Consider the following 21,055-nt stretch of genomic DNA (forward strand, 5'->3'; position numbering starts at 1 on the left):
ACGAATCTTTATCATTCAAGCTCACAAGTCCTCCAATGTTGTCTTGATCATATATTAAATCTTCATGAGGTTGAATCATTACTCCTTGGGTTTCTTGCTCACTCAAGATTGGAAAGTTGCAAGAATGAAAAGAAAATGGAATAGCTGGAGCATCTTCATCATCAACTCTTAATTCCTCTTTAAGTTGTGATATTCTCTCTTCATGTGCTTGCAAAAAATTTGTTCTTTCTTCCAGCTCTTTCAACTTGTGAAACTGAGTGCATAGGCTCATCCATAAAAGTGCAGATACATGGTCATCTTCCATACTTTTCTTTGTTTTTACAGCTTCAGTGATACTTTCTTTGCAGCAATCCCAAAAGTCATGCAACACTTTATCATCCATCTCAAGAATTTCCAAGATGGTGGGATTTGGTCTTTTCCCCATTTTTGCAACCATTTGATTTTGCATGATGATTTAACAGAGTCGCCAATCCTGCACACACGGAGATAAATCTAAAAATCTAAGGAAACAAAATACACTGATCTTTGATTCCGATTCCCCAGCAGAGTCGCCAAAAATTTGTTAGTGAATAGAATTGTCCCTCAACAAATACATACACATACTAACTCCAAATGCCTGGGATAAAAGACAAAGAGCACCAATAGTTGGATAGATTATCATTGAATTGACAATCTTCCTTTGAATTGAGAGGTACAACTCCCTCTTTACAAGATTTACAATGAATTAAAATTTTGAATATATCTTTAACCAGAAGACACGAAGGCACATTAACACTCAGCCATCAACATGGCATGAATGTGATTCAAAATTTAAATAACAAAGAGAGAAATAAATAAATAGCACATGAACCATCTATTTGATCTTCCCACATATACAAATCTGATCGAGTCTCTCTCATGTCTCACAAGATAAGGGGGATCAGAACATCCGTGCAAAATCAACAAAAGACCCACTCATTAAATTAATTCACAAACTTCTGAAAGTGAAATGACCGAGGAAGCACCAAATGTTGCATAAATGAATATTTATCCCAACAAAGATTTTCTATTCACATTCAAACGCAAAGATTTGAAAATACAATTTATCTGTTCGCCATAATGGAGCGAGTATTAAGAAGATTATAAAAGCACCAAGAATCTATAATCAAAAGAATGCACAAGTTTACACATAGGCAAAATCTGCATTTCTTTATTTCTCAATACAATCTGGAATATATAGACCCAAGTCCCCTACAACAAACAAAATAATAACTCATGAAAACTACTTCCCCTCTTACAGTCAGAAATTTGAAAATTTCTCCCTTTCTCTGTAGCACACCCCTCCTCCCAAAAGAAGAAGAAGAAGAAGAAGAACCCCTCTTTTCTGGAAAAACTTTCCTTAAATTATCATCATCTCCTTCCGTAACTGAATCTTGAAAAGATTAATAATTAATCTTTTTTTTTTCCTTTTATCCTTTATCTTCTCTGTGATAACTTTTTTTTTTTTTTGGTTTTAAATCTTCAAAATTTTTATAGACCTGTACTCAGAGATAAATAACTTTTGAATGAGATAAAAATTTTCCGATCGCTCTGGTGAGGATTTATAAAACTAGGTTTTCTAAAACCTACCAAAATTTCAACCCAATCCAATGGTGCAATTAAAAGTTATGCCCCCTACACTGAGACTAATTTTTCTGTCTCAGAAAATCCGTGGTTTTGGATTACATTAAAAATTACAAGCATTAGACATGCCAATGTTAATGGATTATTGATATTGCCAAAATTTTGAACTCACACACTCTGAACTTGCATCTAATGAATCTCTGAATTCTGAATTTGAACCTCTGAAATTGAACCTCGAACTTTGAACCTTGAACTTTGAACCTTGAATCTGCGAGGTTCAAGCAAATGGTTCAAAAACACAAACTGGACCCACAGTATAATGCATTGATTTTTCTCTTTCCATTTTCCTGCGCATTGAACATTGAACTTGAACCAAAAAGGTTCAATGGTTCAAGTTCAATGAACAAAAATTACAAAGCCTGCTCTAGTTAAATTCAAACTTTGAACTTGAACCTGAACTTTGAACTTTGGAAAGGTTCAAGGTTCAAGTTCAATGATAGTTGTTCTTTTGGGCAGCCATACAAAAACTTGCATAACTTTTTACTGAGCGCTCCTTTTTTTATGAAATTTTAATTGTAGAATAAATGGGCCTAGTAGAGCATAACTTAGAAATAATTTTGGCATAGGAGACCTAAGACTTGAGATTTAATTGTTTGGGTATATGGGTAAGCCAAAAATAAAACAATTAAAATCTCTCGGCCGACATGGAGTTTGGCCATATAAACTTCAGCAAACAATAACTAATTTTTAGTTGATTGTGAGAATTTAGGCATGAGCAAAAATATAGGGGTAACAAGTATCACATTCATAAGAATGCATATAGACATCATAAAATCATCATCGTAATATACATATAGAAATCATCTCATCAACATATACACCTAAACAAGTAAAGAATCCATCATAAATCATATATCATCATCCTGCATAAATCCATACATATTATTAACATGCATATCATCACAAAATATGGGATCTCCTCATATATCATATCATATCACCAAAAACATACATGTATCAGAGTACAATAAAGTCCAAAATATTGGCTACCAAGAGCCATCCAAGACACATTTCAAAATGACAATGTAGTCACATACATACATGCTCTCTTAGATGCCACTCTGACCACATGTTGCACTACCATCACCACTTGCTCCCCCACTACCCCCTGCACCACCTGATCTATCTCACCGTGGAGGACCCATCACACCCCCACTGCTCTACATCCTTTGAGACCGCTTTGATCTCTCCCGACGCATCTATGAATAACTCAGTGCCTGTCGATTAGATGGAACATCCTGCTCATATAGACCCCACCAGTAATCAACCTCTGCACCTTCTCTCCATAACTCTCTCGCTAAGGAATCAGTCGATGACCCATGTCCTTGTACTCCTGCCAAGGCCTGCACTCTCTCCTATAAATGGATCACCCTTTCCATGACCTGATCTCTCTCCCGCCGCACTATAGTCAGCTCTGACTCTCGTGCAAACAGCTGCACATCTCTAGCTGCCACCTCTGCCTCTATATCCTCTAATCAAGTCTGCAACACTTGTATCATATGATCTCACAGATCTCCACCACCTGTAGCTCCCTCCTCTGTATCCATAGGTCCCTCTCCATTGGCTCCCTCCCCTATCTCCATAGGTACCTATCCCTCACCTACATCCCTCCCACCTAATGTCATGTCTCCCTGCATCAAAGGTCCCTGCGATAGCCGCAATGGCTGCCCACCTCTCCCTCTCCGCTGTAATCATCCACCAACCCCACCTCCACCTCTGAATCCACCACCTCCTCCAAAACCCCCATCCCCTCCTCCCCCTCCTCCTCCATCACCACCCCCTCCATCCCTACCACCACCATCCCCTCTCCCTCATCCACCTAGTACTTAGTGACCTCCTCTCCTCCTCCGTCTATGCCTCCCCTCCTCCTCAAAGTATGGAATAGGCTCTGCTGGATCAGATATCCGAGGAATCAGATGTGGGGTGATATACTGTGTATACTCCTTCATAACCCTTGCATCTACCACCCCTGGCCTCATCTGCCATGGTCTTGCCTGTAACGTGTGGAACTCTGCGAGAGCCTGATCATAAGGTAACATTGGTCCCCACTGGAGCCTCTCTTGGATCACCCGTGCATACTCTCCCAATCCACTAGGCAATCTCTACCTCCACCCAAACTATCTCAATACTCTCCCAAGAAGCTGTCTCTCTATATTGTATGTTGTCCTACCAATGAGGTATCATGTGATGAACACATACGGCAAGGCCTTTGCATCCTCCTCCCAAGGCTTGCACTCAATGTACGACCTCCAGATCACTGCATCTAAATCATCTAGTTCCTACCACCACCACTCTAACTACCCCAGGTGGGGCTGACTCATCATACTGCCATACATATATACATAGGGCTGGTCTACTGCCCTAAATCTCAAACTCATTGGTTAGGTAACAGGTAAGTGCTCCCACGCCCAAACATGAAGTAGTGTGATCCCCACTCCCAATGAGCTCACCTCTCGGTATACTACCTCATGTAGATCCCGATATAAGTGCGATAGCATGCACGGTCCCTATGCAAACCGGGTCCACTCTATCATCATCTACTCTATAACGTGACCCCAACCAATGGCCAGTCCATGTGATCATCGATCTGGGCATAGCAATCACCCAACAATCCATGATAACACAGATGGTAATGGCTCGTACAAGGTGGCTATATCCTCCCATGCTACTGAACCATCATCAATGAATACATCCTCATCAAAGAATCTTTGCACTGCTGCCATCCCCCAAGCTCATTCATACGTCACCAACTCTCCACGAATGGGAATATGTAGATTGCACCATACATCCTCCAGTGTAACCATCATCTCCCCCTATGCTAAGTGGAACATGCATATCTCACTATGCCACCGCTCTGCCAATGCTGTGATCAAACCGTGATTCGTCCGAATCATAGAAATATACATAACATCATAGATGCCTGTCACTGTAATGCAATCCACCTCGACCTTTATCAATCGATCACGCAACACTTGTGTGGATTGATGACTCTCGCACATTTGTAAGATGCGAAGGTCCTCCTACACACATGCATCAACCATCATCATCAGTTGTTTTGTTTCAAATTTACTTAAGTTTAAACCTAGACTATCAACAGATACTTTCATCAAGTATCTTCAGGTCTCAACAGGTAAGCAATCATGGCACACCTAGACTATAATAGGCATTTATCCTAATGACCTAAGTCTTAATAGGGCTACTATGGTTCAAAACAACACTCAACTCACATCTTCATCCATCCACCATTGACATCAGGAGACTCTTTTTTAAAACACTAGGGCATCTACCTTCCTAACAAAGGCGCTACTCTGCAAACAATAGTGCTAATATTTTGACAATTGTGCTAAATCAACTACCCAATAGTGCTAAACCAACAATAGCGCTAAAACAACTATACAATAGTGCCACATACAAACAAAAGCACTACACGCATGCTCAATAGCGCTAAGAAACACAACAATGCTAACCTAACTATACAATAGCGCTAGACTTGAGAATAACGCTAAAACCACTATGCAAAAGTGCTATAGTAGCACAAAAGTGCTAATTTAGTTGACAACAACGTCAAAACATAGTTTTAGCGCTATTGTTTTGACTCAACTTGGACAAGCTCAAAAACATATAAAAAATGAATGAAAATAAAAAATTCAAATTCACATACCGCTGGTCCATAGTCATCTTGCTGCTGGAATCAATGAACGCACTCTAGTCGATGATCTACTATCAGTATCGGTATCCTAACCGCTGCTTGTTCTTTCAAAAGGTCACTATCAGAGCTCTGAAATCACTATGGAGACGAATGCAAATGAGTTTGTTTTTACCCCTTCCAACCCATATATAACCTTCACCGTAACCCTAATTTTCCCTCGCTCACTATTGTGATCCTTGTGAACTTCTAGAGCCTCCCATTTCTCCATTTTATCTCTGATTTGTTCTATTTTTTCACCAGTATTGCTAAATTCTTCTCTTTTACCACCTCGCTAATTTTCATTCTTTTTCGAGAGATCGCTTGATTTTTTAAAATTTTCAGCCCATCTCTCAAGGGGGCAGACCAACCATTAAATTAACATTTTATGGGGCATATTTCTTCACACCTATTTTTCTTTCTTTGAAACGACGTGATAAACCGCACTGTTTCAAAGAGGGGCAAATGTAGTCACATAAATATGTCTATTTAATTAAATGAATATTTTCTATTTATTTGATTAAAATCCACTATCAATAATTAAACTAACATTTAATTAATTCATCCTCAAACATTCTCCTATTAATTAAATAAATTATTCAATTTATTTTTATTAATTCATTAAACCAAATTCACAATCAATTAAATGAATAAATCCTATTTATTTGTGTAGACGTATAAAAATGACCATATTCCTAAATGAATATTTTATGTTCATTTCTCTATTTGATTAAATCTAATTTAATTAAATTATCCACATTCTTCTATTTAATTAAATAAATTACTCAGTTTATTTAAATTAAATTCACTATACTATTTAATGAATAAATCATTTTATTCAATTAAATCTCCCTATCCACTTTTAACTAAATAGTTATCCTAAAATTGAATAAATCTAATTTATTTAATTTCTCCAAATTGCAACCAAATTGAATTAAATTATTTCAATTAAATCCTATTATCCCTCTATCCACTTGCAAAATCCGAAACCCCTTTCTAATCCCTTCTAGAATCTTCTAAACACTTCTAATTAACCTAACCCCTCCTCTAAATTTTGTCACATCCCTAAGCAAAGGGAAGTCACTTCTCAAAATCTCAAAGTCTTTGATAACCATTAAAGGCTTTCAACCTTCAACCACTAAATGGCTCAAAGTCTTTGATAACCATTGAAGGCTTTCAACCTTCAACCACTTAATCCCCAAAGTCTCCAATAACCATTAATGGTTAACTCAAACCCTCCTACATGGTTAAAACATTTGTTTTGACTCAACCTCTACCCAACCCAAAGGTCTCATCAGGCCATTAATGCTTTGACCATGATTATCTCTTAAACATTTGCACAAAGGTTTATCCTTGGATTAATTCTTAATCCAGTGGGTAAGCCTAACTTAGACATGACCCTTAGCCTTTAGATAACCATGAGGTCTTCTCAGGCCTTTAATGCCTCCAACCCCTTCTCTCAACCCAACCCTATGTTGACACTTGTCACCATTTCATTAGTGCAAATTATGCACATGGATCCCCAACTTTCAAACTTGACCCTTGATTAAACCATTCAATCTTGACCATCCATTGCCCTGTTTGTGCTATAAATAGAGCTTTCATTCCTCCATTCTTATCAATCATACTTCAAATTTGTAGCATTATACTTATGCTCAAATATATTCAAGCTTTCATTTCATATATGCTCATCATTTAGCCTCTTTTTAAATTAGGAAGTAGACTAAATATGCATGTTTAGATTACTTTCTTTATCATTTTAGTTCAATCGTAGATTAAATATATCATGCTAGGATAGTATTCATACTAATCCTGTCATCTTATCATCTAGTTTATTGCATTTTAGAATCATACCTAGCCTATAACACATTTCATTCTAAAAATCTATCAGAGCATCCCTCGTTCTTGCATTTGCCATCCTTGAACCATTTTGCTTAGTGATCTGAGAACAAAACATTGGTTTGAGGGACATTGTGAGATAGAAAACCATGGGACCCTCCTTGGGAAGCTAAGTAATACATTATTACTCCATAGCTTGCATCAAGAAGTCCTATGTGTGTGTGTGGACAAGTTTTTAACAATATTTTCACATATTAAGTTTTATTGACACACTTTTCTCGCATACATTTTTGGCGCCCACCGTGGGGCCCGACCCCAAATAACAAATCAGTTTTTCAAATTAATGACTTTTGCATGTCCACGAGAAACAGGAATCGGCATGTCGGAAGCATTCCATAGCGCATCTAATCAACAGTCTAGCGCATCCTGCTCACTATTTAGCGCGTGGGCTCTATACTTTAGCACGTGAAGACCTTTTCTTAACGCATGCCTTCACCTAAAATTTTCCTATAGGTCTCGACGCAGGCAAAACACAGAGTAGCGCATCAAGTTAACATATTAGCACATCCGATCCCCAGTTTAGCGCTTATAGTCCATCATCCAACGCGTGAAACGCAAACGTTAGCACATCATATTTCAAATTTTCCTGCAGAACTAAGCACGGGAGAAAAAACAGGAATGGAGCAGCGCTTCCAACTCACAGAATAGCGCATCCAAGCAATAGTATAGCGCAGAGTAACATAAGTTTAGTGCATCTGTCTTTTATTGTAGCGCATACAGTCTATTCTGTAGCGCATCAAAGACAAATTAAAAAAAAAAATTATTGTAACTGAATGGAAATTTTAGACTTGTAGAAGTCCCCCAAATCATCTAACATTTTATTTTTTTTGTTTGTTTGTAGGATTCTAATAGTTTCTTGCAGATAGAGTGGGGGATTTTATTTTAAAAACGATTTCTTTTGTTGACCTCCAAATCAGAAATTTGCTTTGTTGACCATTTCCTTTTTATAGATCAGAAAATCTTTCTTTTAAAGGTTAAAAAGAACATCATGCTTGTTGGAGCAACATCTCCAAATAGAAGTTAGCAAATCATTGTCTTGAAGGCTAAAAATAACAACTTGATTGCCTTGTCTCGAAAGTGGAAGGAATATGCTCTCCCCTTAACTGAGTGATCAAAAATCTAGACCACTCTTTCAGCTTTCAGTAATTCAAGCATTAAAACCTTTAGCAGGCCTGCCTTCCCAAGGAGTTGCAATCAACTCTTAAAGCCATTTATGGCTGGTGTGAAGTGAACGACCTAAGTGGGGAACGGCTTCGACGCCAAGAATTCCAACCCACTATAATCAAATGTGGAAAGTGACGAAAGTCCTTTTCAACGGTTGCACGCAGTGATTAGCCTTCCCCAAGTATTCTTGAGATATGTAAAACCTTTGTTCTAAAGGTTGGGAAGCCTCCTAAGGGAGTTTATCACTGACGGCCGAACGGGAAGCCTGATTACAAACCTTAGAAATAGAAGCTTTGAGCCAAGTCAGTAACCAGACATTTATAACATCATAGTGCAAGGGTGGGGAAGAATCCGCCCCCAAGATTACTCACCATATATCTCCCAAGATAACTACTCAACTGTGAAGTGATTCACTTTGAATTAATTTCTAGCAAAAGGCAAAAAAATGGGCACCCTCTAGGGGGTGACACGGCTGTTTGAGCTGACGGAGTATCGAGACTAGTGGGCTATGATGTTATTTATGACCCTTGACTAAAGAATCTTTCTGAAGTGTACTACTTGTATCCAAACCTGTTAAAACATTGGGGATTTGAACACATCCTCGCAGAACATACACTTTTTGTTAGATTAGGCAAAATGGTTGTACTTTTTGTGTCGTGCTTGCTTTTATTACTTCAGAAAATCATCCATCACACTTGAAAATTTCTCAACAAAATTCAAAATCCTCAAGAAATCAATCAAAAGAAAAAATTAGGGCAGTCTAGCGCATAAGAGCAACATCTTAGCGCGTGGAAGACTTTTGTTAGCGCATCCAAACCTCAAATTAGCACATGAAGTTAACACAATATCGTTTTTCTCGTAAGGCAAAATAATATAAAATCTTTAGCGCATCTGAAAAATAGTCTAGCGCGTGGCAGTAACATCTTAGCGTGTAGGAACCAAGAATTAGCACATAAAGTTTAAAAGTTAGCACATGGCAGGTCCAGTATAGTGCGTATCTTTTTTTAAACAAATTCGACATTAATTTTCAACAGTCCAAACTTTAGCGTGTAGAAGAAACAGCTTAGCGCATGGCATAGAAACATTAGCACATTCAATCAAATAGTTAGCATGTCACAGGCACAGTATATCGCATAACTTTTTCAAACTGTTAGACAACAATTCTCCAAAAATCCAAACTTTAGCGCGTGTTTAGGGGCAGATTAGCGCATGTGCTCATTCTTTTAGCACATCAAGTAAATTCAGTAGCGCATGTAGACTCTGTTCTAGTGCATGATCCAAAACAAGAAAACAGAGAGCAAACTGAGAGAGAAATTTGAAAATTTTAAAAACATTTTTAGAAGCCTTCTTCATCCACCATCAGTTTTCATCAAACCAGAGTGACAAACAAACCACTAAAATTATTTCTTGAGCTCAATTTGTGTCAAAACAAAAGTTGTCAGAATCCTAAACAAATCGCACAATAGAGGACGTCTCTCCTATCATAATCCAGAGATTTCATCATCAGTATCAACAAAATCCTTTACCATCTTATGGATTTCTATCTCAAAACACGCTTGTTTAAAATTCTCAAATTGTCAAATCCAGTTTCCAGATCGGGAAGCTTTTATCCATATCATTTGACATGCTTTATCGTGAAGGGACATCTAAACCTTCACTCTAATAAAGTAAGATTTGAAAATTTTCAAAACAAGAATCAACTGAATCCAAACCAATCAAAGGAAATCATTGATCACTCATGCATGACTAATCCCCTTATTCTAAGAAGAAAAAACCTCTATCGTAACATCACGTTGAAGAAACAACAACCTAGTTTTTCCAAATTCATCAAGAGAAATAAGTTTTTATACATCAATCGTCAACTCTTCAAATCTCATAAGGTATTCCTTCATCACGTCAAACGTTATATCCAAAACAAATCTAGCGAATTTGACAAAGAACCTTTGAAAACAAGACCATACTGTCAAAAGTCTGCTTTTAATCAAACCATAAACCACGGCGAAAAAATCAATCTAGCATTCTTGCCTGACGAGTGCATCACATATAAAACATCTCGACCAGAACCATCAACACCCGAGCAACACATCGAAGAGGCTTTTTGTCCCTTTCATCACTAAAAGTTTTTACTAGAATGCCTGTTACTCGCTCTCAACGAGACAAACAAAGCGAGACACACACAGAATCAAGTATGAATCGCAGATTATCAAATCCTTTTGAAGTTCCACCCGTAGAAGAACCTGAAATAATTGAAGCCCTTCTTTGGGAATGTCAAGAAAATCCTTCCTTCCAAAAACTTGTCAAAAAACTCATGGAAAATGACAAAGAAAAATATCTATTGATGCTTACAAGTAAGGACGTTAAACTTCCTAAAGATTTCGACCCAAACATTTTTCAAACTGGATCTTGGCAATATGCATATCCAGAACAACACAGAGAAGAAGAAACTCGCATACCCGAACAACATAACTTTGAACAACACATTCCAGAACAACGCGTACCAGAAATGCGTATACCTAAGCTAGAAACACCAGAGCAACATGTACCATTTACCACACCTTTTCAGCTGAGAACCAATACAAAGCAAGAACTTTTTCCTCGACAAGACAATATACCTTTGGCAGCCCTTACTCAACAAATGCAACTATTGCAAAGGCAAATACAGAATATGCAACAAGGGACAACAGTGCGGTACTCTTTAAATGAAATCTGTCTTTATCCATTTGACAGAAGCTTGAACATGGTACCTTTTCCTCCAAACTCGGACATTCCTAAATTTGATAAATATGATGGAAAAAGCGATCCCTGAGATCATGTTCGGGAATTTTGCACACTGAGCCTTGAATTTGCTCATGATGACACCTATTTAATGAGGTTATTCCCCAGAAGCTTGGGAGGGCAAACCATGGAATGGTTATCCAAAATCTCACCACCTGTCAAATCATTTGATGAGTTGGTTAACAAATTCATAACCCACTATTCCTACAACATCCAACATGCCATAACCATGCTAGATGTTTGCAATACCAAACAAAAGAATAATGAAACATTCATGGTATTCCTTCAAGGTTGGTGATGCATGGTCTCTAGATATCCTCGAGATATTCTTGAAAAGGAGAAAATGGAAATCTTCATTGATAACTTGAACGGCGAGATGAGTTACAGACTAAAACTTCAATGCATACCATCTTTCGCTAAATTGATTGAAAATGACATTCAAGTGGAAGAAGCATGTGTCAAAAAGGGAACACTCAAATTCTACAAGGAAGGAACAAACTCATCAAACTACAATAACCAAAACAACACCAACCTTGACAAATCTTGATTTTGGATTTGAAACAAAAATGAAGGCAACAATGACACACATGATCCCAAATCTAAGCAACCAGTGCTGGCATTATCTGGAAATCCTCAGAACACGAAAAATCTTAAAAATGCTACACCAAATGCTAACACGTATGCACAAAACACTGATCAAGGACAACTCAATACAAACAACACCAACGATACCCAAAGCAAAAACATGAATCTAGGACCTAACAACAATTCACGCAACAACACGAACAATTTCCAAAATCGCATCTTCACACCACTGGGACAATCGTTAGAATCTGCATTTAGAGAACTTTTGGCAAACAAGATTCTGTCTTTGCCTCCAATCAAAAATTATGAACCCCCAATCAAACCACCTTGGTGGAATGATTCACACTATTGTGATTTCCATTGCAACAGGGGTCATAGAACAAATGAATGCATGAGATTGAAACACATAGTACAGGACATGATTGATCGAGGTGACTTAACAGTCGATAGTCTCAAAACAAATGGTGATCACGGAGCCTTTAAAAATCCTCTCCCAAATTACAACAAAGATGGAGCATCAACTTCAGATGATACACGCGGAGCTCGTATTAATCACATCTACAACAACACCATCAACCACATATCAGCTGAAGATCATCAAGTAAATGTCATCACCATCCGAGATCAGCGTGATCATGAATCTGTCAATGTCACAACCCGAACTCAGAAATATGTCTTAAAGGGACATACGGTACCTACAACTACCACACCAAAAATCCAATATGACTTGGTTAGCCAACTACGTAAGACTCCAGCTTAGATATCTATCCTGGAATTATTGAAACTATCACCAAAGCATAAAGACATCTTAGAACAAGCACTATTGGAAACCAATGTACCTCAAACTTTGGATACAGACAGATTTCAAGCCATGGTCGCCCATATGACTGGACCTCATAACCTCACCTTCTCAGAGCATGACGATACTTCCTTGATCCATCCACATAATACTTCTCTCCATATTGAAGTCATTGTTTGCAAACACCAAGTCAAAAGAGTCCTAATAGATGGAGGAGCCGGACTTAATATATGTACTTTAAAGCTTATCCGTGCATTAGGCTTCTCAGAAGAGTCTATTGATCCTTGCAAGAAAATTACCATAAAGGCATATGATGATGAGGAAAGGTCCTCTAAAGGAACAGTGATATTACCTATTCAAGTGGGACCAGTACAAAAGGATATTATATGTCAGGTCTTAGATATTGATCTAACCTACAATATTTTGTTAGGACGACCCTGGATACATGAAATGCAAGCAATACCTTCTACGTATCACCAGTGTGTCAAGTTTCCTTATGATGGACAAGAAATCTCCATATCTGCTAATCACAATCCATTTCAACATTGCAATGCAATGGGGGCAGCCCAGGACAGTTTGGTTCCTCATAATAGAGAAAAGCAACAATCTTCAACATCAGATCTACACACAGCAAAATCCAACTCCTTATGGGGAGACTTCAAGCAAAAAATGCAAATCAAAGACCAAGGCATGGGAGAATACTCTCTAGAGCCTTTATGTATGGCCAAATTGCCAACATCACCTAGATCCCATGGTTTGCCTACTACATCAACACAACTGGCTACTCATCCCATCACTAAATTTGATGGTACCTTCATCCAATTGGGTACTCTAGCACATGAATCAGAAGACAAAGATGTTCTTAGCTGGTTATACAAAGATGAAGAAGAAAATCATAGAGCAGCTACTCTAGACATTGTTTTACCAACACACCTGTATGGAAAAGGCTACTTAATCATGAAACAAATGGGATATGGTGGTAAAGGACCTATTGGGAAACGCAAAGAAGGAGTCACTGAACCTATAGATCTTCCTTCACAACCTAGCAGAAACAAAGCAGGATTGGGTTCTAAACTCACGTTCCTATTGAAACAGCTACCACACCTACCTATCAAACCTCAATGGAAAGTAAAGACAAAGTACAAAGAAGAATCCTAGTAGGAAGCACTCTTTGAATCAGCAAAAACAATCCGTAAGGCACGGGAATGTCAAGATCAGAAGTTACATCAAGCAAAGCTTCTAAGTCATAAGAAGGCCCTATCTGCAGTAGTAGCTCATATTCAGACACCAATATCTCAAGAACAAATCATGTCATCTCCAGATACCATTTTTCCTCCCCGAGGAAGTACAGTCTATGAACAAATCCAGAAAGTAGAGGACGGATCTGACACAGAATCAACAAAAACCATTAAAATGGTATCAATCATCAAAGATTTATTTTCACCATACAACCTACCTGTTTACAGCACAGATAGAATCTAGGATGATGCCTATGAGACTGATTCCAATGAATATGAATGGGGTACCTGCTCCAATGCTACTATAGATATCCCTAGTGATATTGATTCTATATCTATTTCCCAAGAAGAACATCACGCAGAAGATAGACCTCTTGAATTTGGACCGCAGAATATCTATGATGCTGAGGAAAGTGAACAGGAACATTATGAGCAAGTATATGTAGAGGATAATACCATCGAAGACCTCGACAAAATCCTAAACTTCTTTAAAACCAAGAACCATCACAATGAAAACTCTGTCCTAACACTCACAGTAGTCGAACTTGATCCACCTAATGATTCCTTACCACTTGTCTTTCTTGACCTCATCGACTGGGATGAACTTGAAATCCATGATATACCAATTTTCCCAAATGACGAATCTATTATCCATTACCTATGTACCGTAAATCCGGAAATAGGCTCTACTAGTGAACAAAATAACGATGTTTACAAACCAGGGAGTGCCAAGTCTCTCAGTCGCAAAAATGAACTAAATAAAGGATCTGATGCTGAAAACTAGTCAATGGCAGCTCTAGATCATAAAAAAGTAAAAATAAAGGACATATCGGGGGGTGAAAACCTTTTTAAGGTGCCTAACGATGGGAGACTTGACACTCTTCCTGAGCACTTTCATGAGCGATCACCCATATTGATTGAGCCCACTCAATCAATCAACATTGGTACCATAGAAGCAGTTAGGAACCTACACCTTGCAGAATCTCTAATAGAGGAAGAAAGATCAACATTCATTTTCTTTAAAGGACACCAAATCAACTTTGCTTGGTCATATGCTGATATGCCCGGAGTGGATCCACACTTAATCATGCATCATCTATCTATTTCTACAGGAGTTAAGCCAGTCAAGCAAAAGCTACGAAAGATGAATCCACAGGTGGCACTCATGGTCAAAATAAAACTAAAGAAATTATTGGAAGTCGGATTCATTCGACCCATTGACTATGCGGAATGGATTTCCAACATTGTTCCCATATCAAAACCAGATGGTAGTATCAGAATCTGCACTGACTTCAGAGATGTCAACAAATCTTGTCCAAAAGATGACTTTCCTCTACCAAGTATCGACATAATTGTAGATCTCACAGTAGGCCATGCAATGCTCTCACTAATGGACGGTTTCTCAGGCTATAATGAAATCAAAATAGCCCCAGAAGATCAAGATAATCAAGATAAAACCACGTTCACCTATCCTTGGGGAACGTACTGTTGGAATGTTATGCCTTTTGGCTTAAAGAATGCAGGGGCCACTTATCAAAGAGCAATGACCACAATATTCCATGAGATGATGCACACATTTATGGAAGACTATGTGGATGACTTACTAGCTAAATCCTTCACCAGAGCAGAACATCTTGGCATCCTAACCAAGATTTTTGATCGATTAGAGAAATTCCAAATCAGGCTTAACCCTAAGAAGTGTGTCTTCGGGGTTACATTAGGCAAGTTACTATGCTACATAGTCTCAGCTAAAGGTATTGAAGTAGATCTAGCAAAGGTACAAGCCATTATGGACATGCCACCACCAAAGAATATCAGCCAACTCAGATCTCTGCAAGGACGACTTCAATTAATCAGGTGATTCATCGCTCAGCTAGCAGATAAAAGTCTACTATTTAACCATTTACTACACAAAAATGTACCATTCAAATGGGAGGCTAAGTGTGCAGAATCTTTTTACCAAATCAAACAATACCTGATGAATCCACCAGTTCTAGTACCTCCAGTCGCAGGAAAGCCTCTTATTTTATATATCTCAACCACAGACATATCACTGGGGGCATTATTGGCACAAGAAGATCAACAAGGAAAGGAACGCGTCATATATTACATCAGTAGAACATTGAATGGCTATGAACTCAACTATACATTCATAGAAAAGGCTTGCTTAACAGTGGTTTTTGCATCTCAGAAATTCCAACATTATATGCTAGCACACACCATCAAGTTGGTCGCAAAAATTGATCCTCTCAAATATCTACTCAGCAAGGCAGCTCTTACAGGCCGATTAGCTAAATGGGTCATGATTCTCAGTGAATTTGACATCCAATACATAGAAAGACAAGCCATCAAAGGACAAGCAATTGCAAATCAGTTAGCCGAAGCACCCCTACCAGGAAAACACACCATGGAGGTTGAATTTCTAGATAGAGATGTTCTTGCTCTTTCTACCAAACACTAGACCCTATACTTTGATGGATCCTATACACAACATGGTTCAGGTGCCGGCATTCTATTCATCACTCCTGAAGGACACACTATACCAAGATCATACAGACTTATGTTTCCATGCACCAACAATGTGGCTGAATATGAGGCGCTGGTCATAGGCATCAAAATGGCAGTAGAATGGAGAATCACAAAGTTAAAAGTCTATGGGTACTCACAACTGGTCATCCATCAAATCAACAACGACTATCAAACAAAGGATGACAAGCTCTTACCCTACAAGCGAATGGTGGATGACTTCAAACAGTATTTTGTGCACATCACCTTCGAGCAAATACCAAGGTTGAACAACAAAGCAGCCGATGCAATGGCTACTATCACTTCATTACTACAAATTCTAGAGCAATAGAGTCGTTACGAGTTCCTGGTAGAGCAACTGTTCTTCCCCGCCTATGACCATTCTAAATCCCATGTTATCTACACCTTGACTGGTTCAGATTCTCCATTATATGGACCAATATACGACTACCTCAAACACAATATCTTACCCATTGACCAATCCCGCAACCAAAAACATAACTTTATCCGACAAGCTGCCCGTTACACCCTTACCGCTGATACTTTGTATCGTTGAGGTCTCGATGGTACTCTTCTTCGTTGTCTTGATTGTAATGATTCCGATTCTGCTTTACACGAGCTTCACAAAGGTATTTGTGGCACACATTCAAGTGGCACTACTCTTGCTAAAAAGATTCTAAGGTGGGGATACTACTGGCCTACAATGGAGAAAGACTCATATCACTTTGTGAAGAAATGTCCTAAATGCCAAATCCATGGTAATCTGATACATGCAGTAGCACAAGAATTGCAGCCATTTACAACATCCTGGCCCTTTTGTCAGTGGGGACTGGACCTTGTTGGCAAAATTCATCCTTCATCATCAAATGGACACAAGTTCATTATAACAGCAATAGAGTACTTTACCAAATGGATAGAAGCAGTTCCCATGACCACAGTGACTGGGAAACAAATTGCGTTTTTTATCTTCAATTATCTGATTTGCAGATATAGTATTCCAAGTTCAATCATTACAGATAATGGACGGCCTTTCAAGAACCAAGATGTACAAGAACTATGTGAAAAATTCAAAATCCAACATAGGTTCTCTACACCATATTACCCACAGGGAAATGGTCAAGCGGAAGCATCTAACAAGACAATACTGAAAATCCTCAAGAAAACAGTGAATGATGGAGGCAAAGATTGGCATGTACAACTCAATCCAGTACTTTGGGTATACAGAACCAGCATCCGCACACCTACCAGAGCAACACCATACTCATTGCTATATGGATCAGAGGCTATTTTACCCCTGGAGGTAGAAATCCCATCTCTCAAAGTCTCTTTGAAAGGCTTAATCCCAGATGAAGAGTATCGAGTTAACCAACTACAAGAACTTGAGCTATTAGATGAAAGACGCCAACATGCTTATACTCATCTCAAAGCATATCAGCAACGCATGTGCAGGAGCTACAATCACAAAGTCATTCCCCACAACTTCAAGGTTGGCGACCTAGTCCTTAAAGAAAATCCAAGAAATCAGCAAGATCGAGAAAAGAAAGGGAAATTTGAGCCTAACTGGTTGGGTCCCTATGTTATCATATCAGTTTATGGATCAAGTGCTTATCAGCTAACAAATTTTGAAGGAGATGTGCTCGACGAACCAACTAATAGCCTCCATCTAAAAAGGTACTATACTTAAGTAGCCTAGTGCATGGAAAAAGGCCAAAACAAACAAAAAAATCAAAAAATCTAAAAAAAGCAAAAACAAAGTACAATAAAAACAAAGGGTGAAAACCTGGTAAACAGGCGCTCTTGTGAAAGAATGGCTCCTCCATCTATTTCCATACCATTTTATCCATACAAACACTATCGGCCATCGCCCGACACTTAGCAAATATCCATTCAGGACATACTTAGCGTAGTCACTATCCTGATTTGTCTGTATATATCCTCTTACCACTAATCCACCATGGCTTGGAATCACTGTATATATTCACATCAAGAGGCACACTCGGCTAGGGGCATATAAATCATATCAATATTGCAAACATTCAAACAATCAAAACTAGATACAAAACTCAATAGCATGACATCCAACAAACAACTACGCTTCATCGCCAAACAAAACTAAACAAATCACAAAAATACCAAGGATGGATGATTTTCTGAAGTACTGAATGTTGCACTATAGCATAAAATCTTAACTAGTTTTGCATTTTGAACTTTTTGCATTATTGGATTCTCTTCCTTGTCTCACTAAAATGCTTCATAGCTAGAGGTCAAGAGGAACTTCCAATATTTTCTTAGTCTTCTGTCTGGGAGGTGATCACTTGTACTGTGTGAATACTTGCCTTGAGACGTGATACATCGAATATCACTAAAGGCCTGATTCCATTTCACGTATACAAATAATCAAATCTTGTCTGTTTACGCAATATGCACTCAGGTCATCCTGGTTCAATTATACCTTGACGCTTGTGCTATCTTGCAAAATCAAAAATCATGTAAATTTTTCTCAGGTCATTATAGTTCAATTATACCATTATGCTTGTATAAATTTTCAACATATCATATACAAATCAATGCTCAATGATGAAACCTACAAAGAAAGCAAAAATATGGTTCTATCGGATGGCAAATATAGAATGAGGGATGCTCCAAAAATAATTAGTTACACATCATTTTCCAATTAGTTGCATATCATCATTACATATCATTTAAAGCATGTTTGCATATCATTTAACCTCATTGCATATCATTATTACATATCATTTTACAAGTAGTTTGCATATCATTTAACATCATTTACATATCACGATACATTTAGCAACATATTAAAGCATACATCTCATTTTCAAGATACATCTCATAGCATATGAAAAGCATACATCCTGCATCATGCATTACATCATATATTGCATCACCACATAAAATAAACCACATAACATGCATCCATATCAACACATCACATGATCAAAAATGGTGCCGTATATATATCTCAAAAAATGATCAACATCTACAAAATGTGTCAAAACACTGTGTCTAGTACAAAGAATAACAATGATCCAAAAATACAACAGAGACCATGTCTCTCAAGTATGACTATCTCCTGACGGAGATGGTCTCGCTCCAGATGCACCTGCCCCTGGATCTCCAGGAGGGTCCTCTCTCGGTGGACCAGTGACACCTTGGCTCTCCGACCGTGACCCGGTAGCTCAAGATCGGCTGGATCTTGACTGCGCAAAACTCTCCACTCACCGATCCCTGGGTACTACCGCCTCATAATGCCGCCTATAGTACTCTGCCTCCTGGGCTCTCAGCGCTAGCTCTCTCAGGGTGTCTCTCATGGGACCACCCACCGCTGCTCTCTGCATGCTGGCCACCACCTCCTCCGCTCCTCCTTGCCGCTCTATCTCAGTATCTCTCTCAGTGGTCAACTAAGAAATCTATCGCTGATAGGTCAAAATCTGTGCCTGCAGCTGCTGAACGGTAATCTGCAAGGTCCGGATCTACGCATCCTCCACATGACCTGGCACTCGAACCCGCAGTAGTACCTGTGCTGGAGGAACCCCTCCCACTCGGCCCGTCCTCGGTGCTGGAGGTGGGAGCACATCTGTCCTCCTCCTCTGAGCTAACACCTCCCCCACTCCCCCACTCTCCCCTCTCCCCCGGCTCCTATAGCCACTCCACCTCTCCCCCTCTCTATCCTCCCCTGTCTGACTACTCTATCCAGCACTCTCCTCCTCTCCCCCCACCTCCCTCTGGCTCCTCTACCTCCTCCTCCTCCATCCTCTCCATCATCGCCATCATCTCCCCCATCTCCCTCCTCCTCATCTGAGTCAAAAGCTGGCCTCATCTCCTCTGGATCTGAGATCTTAGCCACTGCCTGCGCAACAAACAAACAGGTGAACTCATTTGTCATCCCTGCATCCTAAATCTCTGGGGCATAGTCCCAGATCTGCCCAGCCAACCCCACAAACTCCTCCACTGCCATGGCAATATCAATAGTAGGCCCCCAATCCGCCACATCCTACTGCCGCCATGCATATAAACATGCTCCCTGAGGAATCCCCTGCTGGTGCCTGAACTGCCTCAAAACTTGGGTCATCACAAACTGCTCAATGACGAATGGGGTCCTCCCAATCAGATACCTCATCATAAATACAAAGGGCATCTCCAGCCCATCCTCTGCCCATACCTCACAGCCTATATATGGTCTCCAGGTGACCGTATCTATGTCATCAAAAACTCTCCTCTAATGCTCTAGTTTGCCCAGCTTACGCTGGACAATTAGACCTCTGTATCCCTAGGTATATGCTGCACCTACAGGCCTCTTTCTATCTGCTAGTGGCCTCGCTGCTGGAATGTGCTCCTAGCACCATACCTGTAATAGGGTCACGCTAGCTGACAAACTATGGTACCTGAGGTATACTATCTCATGCAAACTCTGGTATAAATGAGTCAGCATCGCTGACTCCCATGCAAATCTCTGGCCCTATGTGACCATCTCCTCCAACACTAACCCCCATCCCACTGAGAATCCCTTTGACCTACGATCAGGACAAAGGAATCCCCCAATGAATCCTGCTAGTACAGATGGCAGTGGTGCATAATCCAAATCCAAAAACTCCTGCCAGAGGATCTCATAACCACAAACTGTATCATCCTGAAATATGCGGCACAGTGCCTCTGTGCCACCCTCCTCTGACTACTCATAGGGAAGTAGTGCCCCTACTA

This window comes from Cryptomeria japonica, chromosome 4 (assembly GCF_030272615.1).
Source record: "Cryptomeria japonica chromosome 4, Sugi_1.0, whole genome shotgun sequence".
NCBI lineage: Eukaryota > Viridiplantae > Streptophyta > Pinopsida > Cupressales > Cupressaceae > Cryptomeria > Cryptomeria japonica.